This window comes from Zalophus californianus, chromosome 13 (genome assembly GCF_009762305.2).
Source record: "Zalophus californianus isolate mZalCal1 chromosome 13, mZalCal1.pri.v2, whole genome shotgun sequence".
Classification (NCBI taxonomy): Eukaryota; Metazoa; Chordata; class Mammalia; order Carnivora; family Otariidae; genus Zalophus; species Zalophus californianus.
Genome location: NC_045607.1, coordinates 67,852,044 through 67,864,934, shown reverse-complemented (window position 1 = coordinate 67,864,934; position 12,891 = coordinate 67,852,044). Strand labels below are relative to the sequence as shown.

Here is a 12,891-nt window from a genome sequence, read left to right as displayed (position 1 = left end):
ATAAATTATACCCACCTCATTAATACTTCATTAGGAAAACTGAAAACCCTGTGACAGAACCTCAGGGAAGGAAAAGCTTGGCCGGCTCTGGCCCAGAAAGCAGAGCGGGCCTGATTCAATGGACTTTTTGGCTCCTGGGCGCAGCTGCCTGGCCCAGCATGCCAGCCTGTTTGCTTTGGGAGCACATTCTGTCCTTCACCATGCTCCTGCACCCAATCCTTCACTCATTTCTTATGTGAGATGTGGAGAGGTGGGGAAATTTGTTCTTAACCTTATGGAACTGTCATATTTTTTTTTTTTTTTTTAAGCTAAAACATTGTGGACAACAAAATCTAGAGATCGGCAGTCCTTCTTCAGTATGCATATGTTTCTCCATCGCCGAGCACATCGCCAAGCACATCGCCATGGCTTAACCTTCAAGAACAAGATACTTTTTTTTTTCCCTTTTAATAAAAGAGAGAGGCCCCAAAGCTTATACACAATTGACTTAACCTTTCCATATATAAATATTAACTGGAGGAGAGCCAGATCATGCCAGCTCCCCTGGTTCTCTATATATGGCAAATCAGTCCATGGGTGCACTGCAGAAGCATATATATGTACAAAGAGAAATCTAAAACTAATAGCCCTGGATTCCACTAGTATTTGACCTAAGAGCTATAGAGGTGAGCTTGCTGTTTCTCAAATTTTAATATCCTCATGTATCTCCTGTGGGTCTTGTTCAAAGGCAGAGTCTGTGAGATCTGATGTGGGACCCAAGAATCTATGTTTTGAACCAGGCTACCAGATACTACTACTGCTGCTGCTGGTCTGTGGACCCATCTCTGGGCAGTAAGGGCCTGGGAAACATCACACACATTCTGGAGTTGGCTAGTGGATCTGATAGTACTGGGGTGAAAAGGAATAAAAACCAGGTAGCAGTGTGCATTATATTCCTCCACCTATAAAACCACTTTCTAGAGCAGGGGTTGGCAAACATTTTCTCTAAAGTGTCAGCAAATATTTTTAGCTTTGCAGGTCGTGTAGCCACTGTTTCAACTACTCAACTCTACCCTTGTAGACAGAAGCAGCCATTGAAAACATGGTAACAAATTGGCTTGGCTATGTTCCAATAAAACTTTATTTATAAAAATAAGCTGTAGGCCAGATTTGGCCTGTGGGCTGTAGTTTGTTAATTTCTGTTCTAGAACAATGCCTTCCAAAGTCTGTGGCTGTACACCCAGAACAGTACACCTCCCTGATAATGTATATGTATTTTTAAATTCTATACACATCAGGTTGCACTAATACAAAAATAGAACACAGAAGAAAGAAAATTGATACAGAAACTCTAATATTTCTTTGTTCGTTCAAGTGGAACGTCTTTGCTACCCTCTGGGTACACACACTCACCTTAGAAACCAGTGATGTGGAGAATTTTAAAACGTTTTTTTTTCTCAAAAAAATGATCACATCGATAAGAGTAGTACTTGGGGTTCAGATGGTCTTGGAGTTCTAGAACATAGAACTACCATAACAAGATCTGACAGTAACAAAGTGAAGAAAGTACTGAGAAGAATTACTTTATGCAAATCACCAGGGTAACATGGTCACTCTGTACCATCTGGGCCTTATTGAAGAAGTCCTTGGGTGCCAGGTGCCGAACTGAGCACCCTGAATGTAACATCTCATTTAATGCTCCCACGGCACTCAGAAGGAAAGGCCATTATTCTTCCATTTTGCAGAAGAGAGAACGGAGACCTAGTGAGGTTGGCACAAGGGAATATAGTGAGTTTCTTATTTAGTTAGGTGGGTAGTTGAGGTATAAAAGTCACATCTACCTAGTTACAATACCTTTGGTCTTAAGAGCTGCTCGTTATAGCCTCATCAAATCATGATCATTTTCCAAATGTTAATATTTATTATATGATGACATCATACCAATGGAAAATCCCACTAGTTACGGTGAAGGGGTTTAACATACAAACACACAAGTCCCTTCATCTGCCCAGAATTTGCCCTTGGAGGTTGTGGTAAGAAAGGTCTCTGTGCTAAGAAAGTATGCCAGCTAATTTCAAATATATTGTTGGTTTCTTTAAAGAGATTGCTTACTGGCTATTAGCAAACAGTCTGAGAGCCATGTGCTGAAAACACATTTATTTCCCAAACTCAGAGATGAACAGGTGAGCCAAAAGCATGGGATGGTTTTTATGAAAGGAGGAGTTGGTTTGTAATGTTATTGTTTCACTCGCTTTGCAGAGTTATTCTTAACAGTCTGAATTCCTGATGGAGAACCTATCCATGCATTTCATTCAAAAGGGAAGGGTTTGAAGATAAATACTGACATTTGCTTAAACGAGGGTTTAGAATGATAAATCATGGCTCTGCAGTTAAACAGAGAAGAGTATTGGCATATTGAAAAGGTTTTTTTAAAATTTTTTTATTATGTTATGTTAATCACCATACATTACATCATTAGTTTTTGATGTACTGTTCCATGATTCATTGTTTGCGAAAAGTTTTATTTCAAAATAAAGGATGCATCAGGGTAAGCGGGGTAAGTATGTAGCAATTACTGATATTCTGACTGAAGGTTCTGTCAATAAACCTTGGCTAGTTGATTGTTAACTATAATTCAATTCGATTTTCTTTTCAGTGAGAAGGATATTGGGGATAGCAGTGGGACCGGGACAGTGGGATCCATAGTTTGAATAAAAATCAGGACATATGATCTGAAATGTGCTCTGATGCCGATTCCTGTTTTCAAACATTCTCTTTGTTAAGTATCCTGAAAAGCCTATGACATATGATCACTGTAGTTTTAGTCATTAGGACATATGATCTGAAATGTGCTCTGATGCCGATTCCTGTTTTCAAACATTCTCTTTGTTAAGTATCCTGAAAAGCCTATGACATATGATCACTGTAGTTTTAGTCATTAATAACGCTACTTAAAATATGGCACATTTCAGCATTTTTTTAGAACTATGAATTGTACATCCAACCCAGCATTCTTCATATTGTGTAACACACCTCTTAAATGTAAACTTTGTAGCGTGTATGGCCCTCTTTTTTTTTTTAAAGATTTTATTTATTTACTTGTCAGAGAGAGAGAAAGCACAAGCAGGGGGAGCAGCAAGCAGAAGGAGAAGTAGGCTCCCCACTGAGCAAGGAGCCTGATGGGGACTCATCTCAGGACCCGGGGGTCATGATCTGAGCCGAAGGCAGAGGCTTAACTGACTGAGTCACCCACATGTCTCATGTCTGACCCTCTTTATATAATTAATTATCTTATTTCAATTTTACTTTAAAATGTGTTAATATAGTCTGTGACCTCAAAAAATGCTCTCAAAGAGATAAAAGCAGATTAGAAGAAAATGAAACACTTTCACAGAAAACATATCAAAAGGAGGATACCCCTTTTTCTTAAAAGGAGGATACCTTTAATTATTAAACATGTAAGAGATGTTTTTGCAAAAATTTTGCATTTCAAATAAATCAACTTCATAAAATATTTGAGAGTTAAAGAGTGGGCAATTTCCTTGTAAGTTCCATGAAAAAAGAAATCACTTGTGAGCACTATCAAAGCACTTACTTGACACAATGATCTGATATGCTTTGCCTAATAAAATATATATATGATATATATATACTACACTCTTGGCTTTGGCTGCTTGGCGCAACATTCTTTATTATACTTTTAAGTTTTCCACGAAATTGCCTACATTCTTTTCACAATTTAAAAATTCCCTGAACAATAGGTGGGGAATTATTACACCCTTAATAATAATTTTGTCTCCAAGATTTATCATTATGATTCATATAAAAAAATACTTCTCTAACTTTAAAAATACTTTATTCCTATTAGTGATCTATCCAAAAAATATTGCAATGGGTTCAGAAAGGGAGGTTCAATTGAGATAAATGTCTGTATTGCACCTGTGTTGTAGTAGAAAAATATCTTCTGATTGTCCAGGATACAAAAGTTTCTTACGTTTTTTTTTAGGGGAAATCCCTTATTGTATTTCATATTGTGGTGAGTCTATGCTCCATATTTTAGTTTGAATTTTCTCAGAAGTAAACTGAGAAACAATTCAATTGCCAGAGGTGTATTTTGAAAATGACTCCAAGAGACCCCGGTGGAAAGAGGTAAGACCACAAAGTGAAAGAAATCAATAAATACTGCCTTACCAAATAAATCATTACTGTGGGCAACAGGAACCTAGTTTCTAGGAGGATCTACAGGATACAGTAAAAGACAACCATCAGAGTTTTCACCCTGGGGGGCAGGGAGTGGGGAACTTAAACATCAGTGCTGTGATGGTTTATCTTATGTGTCCAGTTAGCTAGGCTAGAGTGCCCAGATGTGGGTCAAATACCAGTCTAAATGTTGCTGTGAAGGTATTTTGTCTTTTTTTGGATATGAATAACATTTAATTTATTTCATTTTTTTAAAGATTTTGTTTGTTTATTTGAGAAAGAGAGAAATTGAAAGAAGGAGTAGGAGGAGGGGCAGAAGGAGAAGCAGACTCCCTGTGGGGCAGGAGCCCGCCACAGGACTCGATCCCAGGACCCTGGGATCATGACCTGAGCTGAAGGCAGACACTTGACCAACTGGGCCACCCAGGCGCCCTAGATATGAATAACATTTAAATCAGTAGCCTGAGTAAAGCAAATTATCTTCCAAAATGTGGGTGGGCCTCATCCAATCAGTTGAAGGTCTTCAGAGAAAAAGACCACCAGCAGACTGCCTTTTGACTCAAGCTGCAACATCAACTCTTCCCTGGATTTCCAACCTACTGGCCTGCTCTCCAGATTTCAGACTTGCCAGTCCCACAATCACATGAGCCAGTTTCTTAAAAATCTCTCTCTTTCTCTCTCCACACACACACACACTCACACACACACACACACACACACGTGCAAATGTGCATGCACACACACACTCTTGGTTCTGTTTCTCTGGAGAACCCTGACTAACACAAATACTCTTCAGTATTAGTATTTGGTTGAGGGCTTTTTCAGGCAAAGAAGTACAGGCTCGCCATGAAATCAGGGGAGGGGATGAGGGCAGGCTGCCAAGAGTGGCTGCTACACTCTGCCTCCCATTACTGAAGCCCAAATAATTGGGATCTAGGGACAGTGACTTCCAGGGGGTCCATGGTGGAGACCACATGATACCACACAGAAATGTGGATCCAAGCAAAGAAAAGAAAAGCACTGGAAATGATTTGAAAATGAGGGCCATTATCAAAGGTATTTTTTTCTTATTTTTAATCCCTGTATAAGGTAACTGATTATCTAAAGCAAATATATATAGATACCATAGTACCAATGCACTGTGGTATCTAGAACATCTGTAGGAATAAAATGTACAACAAGAATTGTATACACAGGGGCGCCTGGGTGGCTCAGTCCGTTAAGCGGCTGCCTTCAGCTCAGGTCATGATCCTGGGGTCTTGGGATCGAGCCCCACATCCGGCTCCCTGCTCAGCGGAGAGCCTGTTTCTCCCTCTCCATCTGCCTGCCACTCTGCCTACTTGTGCTCTCTCTCTCTCTCTCTCTGTCAAATAAATAAATAAAATCTTAAAAAAAAAAGAATTGCATACACAATGGGAGGTTTGAAATGAAAGTATATGCTGTTGGGCTCCTATACTATACTTGAAGTGCTATAATATTTTTGAAGTTAGACACTGATCCATTAAAGATGTAAACTGTAAACCTTAGAGCAACCACTACAAAAATAAAATAGGAGATACACCCTATAAGGCAATGGTGGATAAAACAGAGGTGTAAAAAATAATACTCAATTCAAGTACAGGAAGGCAGAGTTTGGGGGAAAAGAAACAGATGTGACACATAAAAACAAATAGGAAAATATAAAGTTGGATTAGAGCCATCTAATATTAGCCCTAATATACATATGCATTCTCTATATAATATACATATATAGTATATATACATATACACATATGTAATATATGATATGCATATGTAATATACATATATACATAATTCAATAAAATATACATCCTCTATTGGTCTAGTAGATGGCTACAATCAAAACAATTCACAGTAACAAATGTTGGCATGCGTATGGAGAAACTGGACCCCTCACACATTGCTGGTGGGAATGTAAAATGGCATTGCCATTTTGAAAAACAGCTTGCAAGTTCCATGTGTTACCATGTGACCCATCAATTCTGCTCTTAATGAAAACATATGTCCACATAAATAACTGTACACAAATACTCACAGCAACATTATTCATGATAGCCCTAAAGTGGGAACAATCCAGATGCCCACCAACAGATGAATGGATAAACAAGGTATGATATATTCATACAGTGGCATATTATCTGGCAATAAAAAAGAATGAAGTCCTGATCCAGGTAATGACATAGCTGAACCTTAGAAACACAGTGCTAAGTGTGAGAAGGCAGTCACAAATGAGCACAACTTTTAAGATTCTATTTATGTGAAACCTCCAGAAAACACAGATATAAAGACAGAAAGTTGATTAGTGGTGCACAGGGCTGGTGTGGGATGGAGGATGGGCAGTGACGGTTAATGGGACTGTGATGATGTTTGCACAACTCCGTAAATATACTAAAACCCATTGACTTTTACACTCGAAATCGGTCAATTATATGGTGTGTGAATTATATCTCAATAAAGCTATTTTTCTAAAAAAAAGGGACAGATTGTCAGATTGGTTAAAAAAGCAAGACTCAGCTTCATGCTTTCTATAAGAAAACACTTGAAATATAAGGATGGTAGGTGGTGAGAGATGAGGCAGCAGAGGTAAGCAAGCACAGATGATATACTACCTTTTATATGATACTGAAGAGCTGGGATTTTATAAAGAGGGACATAGGGATTTCACAGAAAGGTTTTAGGTGGAGTAGAAATGCAACTAGCAGGGCCATGACTCGATGCTTAGCAAAATTTAGGGAGACCCTCGATCTTGGGGCCATGGACTGCAGGCAGCCTCCGATTCTGAGTGCCCGCTTTGAGGTGCTATCCTAAGTGACAGGCTGCCTCACCTTTGTTCTGGCCCTGGCAATCAGGGACACACTTTAGAAGGAGCCCCCTCGGGACTCTACAAGGTGGAGAATTAAGAATTAAGAATGAAAAATCAGAGGCAGAGAGATCAGCAAAGATTTGTTCATTTATTTTACACGTTTGCATGCTTGCTATGTGGTAAAGAGAAAGCCTTTCACTGGAGGCTCCACTTCTCAATAAAGCTTTACTTTCATGAAGTCTACCTTCTGATTCTGGGAGGGGAAGACAGGTAACAGAAAACTTACATGGTAATAAATAAATAAATATGGTAATTCTGAGTGTGTGATCAGTGCTAAAAAGAGAGTGAAGTAGGGTACTGGGACACCCAGTGACTGGCCAAGCTGGGGATGATTTCAGATCAGACCACAGTGACCGTTGTAATTTATTGTGCCAACCAAGACAGTCTGAGAGTGAAAATCAGCGCTGACAGTAATGATATAATTTTGGAAATATTTATTTTTCTAACAATTTTTAAAAGGCAAATACTGTCTTGAAAAATGAAATGACACATATCCATAGAGAGTAAGTAAAAATTTAAGTCTTTATATTCATTGTCTAAACTTAAAAAGAACAAAACTATTCTTAGAAATATGTTTATTTACTTTAATCTATATCTCTATTACTGTGTCACTAGCATTTTTCTAAAGATCATTTAAATAGTCTTACTTTATCTCTACAAGTGCTTGCTGTCTCTGTCAAATTTGCATTTTATGGTGAATTATTTTGAAATTGTTGAAATCTTCAAATATCTCATATTGGATCATATTTTTAACAGAGGGGAAAAAATCTCTCCCATGTTAAATGAAGGTATTTTCAATTCTATTGTTTTCTTGTTGCTGTTGTTGTTATGGAAATGTGTAACCTGCCTGCATAGTTGGCTCCATTAGCAGAAGAACTGAGCAAACAGGTAAATAGTGCTACTTCAAATAGAAAATCAGCTGCATTAATTCCAATAATGATTTGACTTTTTCACCCAACTCATGGAAACAAAGTAAAGGATTTCTAAAGTTCATTCTGTCTCAGATGAAACATCTCTCACTGTTGGGAATCCTACTGAAATTCACTTTTAAAAAGTCCCACATGAAAGATAAAAATTTTTTGCAGTGATAACATAAATACAGATTTTGGTTGGAGTGCAAATTAGTTTCCTATTGCTGCGTAAAAAAGCACACAAACTTAGTGGCTTAAAGTGACATAAATGTATTATCTTACAGTTCTGTAGGTCAGAAGTCTCACTGGGCTAAAATTAGAGTTGCCACAGTTATATTCCTTCTGGAGGCTCCAGGGCAAGATGAATTTCTTTGCCTTTTCCAGCTTCAAGAGGCCATCTGTATTCTTTGGCCTGAGGCCCCTCCTCCTTCTTCAGAGCAGGTGGTGCAGCACCTGCAAATCTCTCTGACTCTTACCTCCACTCATATCATCAAACCTTTTTCGGCTTCCCTCTTATAAGGACTGTTGTGATGACACTGAATCCACCAGATAATCCAGAGTTATCTCCCCCTCTCAGGGTCTATAACCTTAATCACATCTGCCAGGTAGGGGAACAGATTCACGGGTTTCAGGGATTAAGACATGGACATCTTTTGGGGGCAGGCATCACTTTGCCCACCTCCAAATCCTGTTTCCACTAAGAAACCTATGGGACAGAAATGTCTTTGGGAAAAGTTGGGTGTGCACATAATTCACAATTTCAGTCTTTTTTAAAAAGAATTCTTGATATTTGAAGTCTCCTCCAAATGGTCACTGGTATCACTTTGACCTGTAGTGGATGGTAAATATTGACATTTTGTGTAAGTTTGCACATTCCTCAACTTTTTTGAGAGATGGAAATGTGGTACTGGATTTTTTCATGAAACACTCATTTCCAGTTTTGTGAATTTGCTTTTGAACTTATTGCTGCTGAAAGGATTTACTGAAAAAAAAAAAATGTATTGCCAAACATTACAGTGTACACACAGGTGAAGATTGAACTCATACAATAAATGATACAGCTCTAGCAAGAACATGTGATCTCTGGGTGCCTGGGTGGCTCAGATGGTTGAGTATCTGCCTTAGGCTCAGGTCATGATCTCTGGGTCCTGGGATTGAGCCCCATGTCGGGCTCCCTGGTCAGCAGGGAATCTGATTCGCCCTCTCCCTTTGCCTCTCCCCACCACTCGTGCTCTCTCTCTGTCAAATGAATAAATAAAAATCTTGAAAAAAAAAAAGAACTTGAGATCTTTCTCTACCCCTTCTGCAGTAGGACTGCTTGCCGGTTATTGCTTGCACACATTTCTTCGTGCTTAGCATAGAACTTCCCACCTTTCTTTTTATTCTGCTGATTAATGGCCTGGTAGCCTTGTGTATGCTGCGGGCTGGGACACAAACCGTGGCACCCGTGGCCAACTGTAGGCAGGGGCAGCCACTTTGTGACTTCTCCCACCAATGCCCAATAATTGGGAAATTAGCTTCCTGAGCACACTTTGTTTTATCAGGGGGCCCCCCGCATTTGTGCTTGACAAGGAGGTGTCAGTAGGTTGCTTCTGGAAAGGGTCAGGAAGAGAGAGTGATCTCCGGGAGTCTTTTAGATTTGATTATGCATTATAGTGAGAACTCTCCTCACTGTACGGGAGCCTCCCAGGTTACCAGACAGATCAGGCCAGGGCAGAAGCTGACAGAACAAAATGGAGGCCAATCACACATATCCTAGATAAGTTTTTGTTTCTACTACTACTAATACTTGGTTAAAAAATTAAAAATCTGGCACAAATTCTACATCAAACAGGATGCCAGGACAAAAAGCGTAGATGAGGATGTCCCAGGATAAGTGGGATTTATGATGAGCCTAGCTAGGTGGCACGGCTCTCTGGGGAGGCAGCGAGCAGAGACCTGAAGAGAAGGAGCTAGTGCACAGTAATCTCACAGAGAAGGAACATGAAGTGCAAATGTCCTCAGTACGAAGGACCAAAGTGTGTGGCTGGGGCAGAGGTAATGGGGAGGGGTTGTGGGTAGGAAATGAGGGTGGAGGGGCAGGCACATCAGATAATGCAGTGTCTAGGATACCATACAAGGAGATTCGATTTTATTCCAAGTGAGTGGAAAGCCAGTCCTGGGGAGTGACCCGATACATTTCAGAATGATCACCCTGGTTATTTTATGGAGACCGGTCACCAGGTGGTGGCAGGAGAAAAACAAGGAAGTTGTTGCAGTATTTGAGGCAAAATCTGTGGCTAGGACCCGAGTGGTGTAATGGAGAAGGGGAGAAATGCTCAGATCTGGCATATATTTTGAAGGTGAGTTTCAGAGAATTTGCTTATAGATCAGATGCAGGTAGGGATAGAGAGAAGATAGACTCCAAGTTTTTTGCCCTGAGACTCTGGAATGGATGGTAATGCCATTTCCTGGAGTGGGAAAGCCAGAGGTGGGAGCAAGGTTTGCTAGCTTGTTTGTTGTTTTGAGGGAGGAAGAAATCCAGAAACTGGTGTAAGAATGTGGATAGACAACGACAGTAGACTTGGGTAAATGGGCGTGCTTGGTAAAGAAGTGACAGGGCTTGCTTCTGGATGTGATGTTGAGGAAAAGGGTGGGGAGGAGTGGAATGAAGACTCGAGGACAATGTCCAGGGTCTGCTTAGGCATGTGGGTGGATAAATCACAGCACGAGAGCTTATGGTTTAAACTTCCAAATTTTCATATACTCCTGGGATATCCAGGTGGCAAATCCCTGGATGCTCTGCAGATGAAAATATCTGAAGTTCAAGAGAGCTATCTTGATGGACTGGAGAAATTTAGGGAGACCGGGGCATATAGATGGGGAAAGGATCATAGAGTTTGTACTGGGAAATGGGGAAAAAGATTGGAACAGTGGTGGGTAAAGAGGGTAGATTCCTGACGGGGCCTGAGCATCCAAGCCCTTGTGAGGTAATGTAAGGCCACCTCTGGCCTTAGAGAACAAAATAGAGAGAGACTGAGAGAGATGGATGGAGGGAGGGAGGAAGAGATAATTGGGAACAATTATGTTTATTTTAGCATTTTGCTTAAGGCTGGCCTTCAAGCAGAGATGATGAATGGCACTGATTTATCAGTGTTTCTCAACTGGTCTTTGTCCTCCCCCAGACCTACTAATTTAGAACCTTCTGGAGTGGAGCAGGGAATAGGCAGTTTATATCACCAGTGGATACTAAAGCTTGTGAATAATGGTACCAAAGTTTAGGATGTTAATGAAGGTCTCAGGTCCTGATGCAAATTCATTGAGCTGTTCATGCCTTACACTTGCTGCGGGCTCTGTGCTGTTGACTCACGGATAGACGTATTTTTAGATCACATCACAAAAGTCCTCATAGTCCAGTGAGCCCTGACTTGTCTGATCGTGAGAATCATCTGGGACCCTTGTTTAAAAATACCCATTTCCAAGACAATTCCCTAGAAATTCTGATTCAGCGATGTCTGGATCTGTGCATTTAACAAGTTGTCCCCAGGCGATGCTCATAATCCTGCAAGGTTGGGAAACATTGCTTTAGTCAAAGTATTTTTTGGCTCATATGTGAAAATCTAGGAGCAGATCAGAAGCAAAGGGCAAACAAACCCCCAGCTGAAGAAGCAAAATAATACCCAAAGTCTTCCAGATGTTTCCCTGTTTATGAAGCGAATTCTGGTTTCATTAGCTGCCTTGCTTTCATTTATGCCTCTGGTTGAGTCAAGTGTTGAGATAATAAAGTACTATGCAGACAATGATGAGAATTGTTACTTAGATTATCCAATAAATAAATGGACAAACAAGAAGAAGACACAAGAGAGGTGAAGGAAGCAAGGAAAGTACAAAATTCTAAACTCATTTCATTAAAGAGTAAGTAGAAGGGGTTTTATGAGCTGAACACGATGTCAAAGTTACTCTGCTCCATACAGTTCTTCTCTTATTCCCATTTACCAAGTCATTTCTCAGCTTTCTTACAGATACATCATTTCACTAATTTATAATCCCTCACCAAATCACACTAACACGAAGAGATCTACTAACCTTCCTCAAATCTACACTTTTCCTCCAAACTTCCTCCTCCCAGGTGAACATGCGTTTGGGAGTTTGTTAAGGTATGCATCTCCAACAAATATACTCCTGGTTCAGATAGCAAATAGTCAGCTAACAGGTTTGAATAGCAAGGGAGGCAGCTTACTTGAGTCAATATGGAGACCAAATAGAAATTCTTTGAGTGGCAAAGAATTTATCCAAAAATTTCTCCTACTCTTTTTAGCTACTGAGTTCCGATGGTGAGAATTTGGAGAGCAGGGATGGAGGGAGCAAAGGATTACCATAACTGATCATCAGTGAAGACTATAGTGACATGGTGTCAAGCACTGTGCATAAGGTAAATATTTGAGACCTGAGTTGAATTTATTAGTTGTGATGTATTTGAGAAAACACAAAAATGCTGTCATTTCTAAAACATCCTGTTTTTTTTTTCTAGTTGCAGCTGAAAATGACCCTTTGGATTGTCTTAAACATGGATGAACATGGAAGGAAACTAGATATTTGGCAAATTTTGGCTTCAAGCACTGTCCCCATGGCACTTGCACCAACCACAACATGGAGGCCAGTGACCCTCAATTTCAACTGTGTTTGAAGACCACATCAATAGGTCTTTCATGCAAACTAATAATAGGCTTGGAATTCTGTGATGTTTCTCCTTCATCTTCTCCTTTAAAATATCCTTAACCTTTCTCTCCTTCACATATAGTATTGTTTACACATGCCCAGCTCTGATGCACAATATCTTTTATTTTTAAAAAAATAGATGATTAATAAATAATGTAACACATACAATAGAATAATATTCAGTGAGAATGATAAGGTAGATATTTATTTACTGACATG

General features: G+C 39.8%; 1 long non-coding RNA gene across 1 annotated transcript; it reads left to right on the top strand.

Annotated features, from left to right (window-relative positions):
• The first annotated feature begins 1,622 nt into the window (after positions 1–1,622).
• LOC113934015 lies at positions 1,623–12,686 on the top strand. Its single transcript, XR_003523568.2, has 3 exons — positions 1,623–1,767; positions 12,272–12,385; positions 12,485–12,686. It is a non-coding gene; the product is annotated as an uncharacterized LOC113934015 (long non-coding RNA).
• The last annotated feature ends 205 nt before the right edge of the window (positions 12,687–12,891 follow it).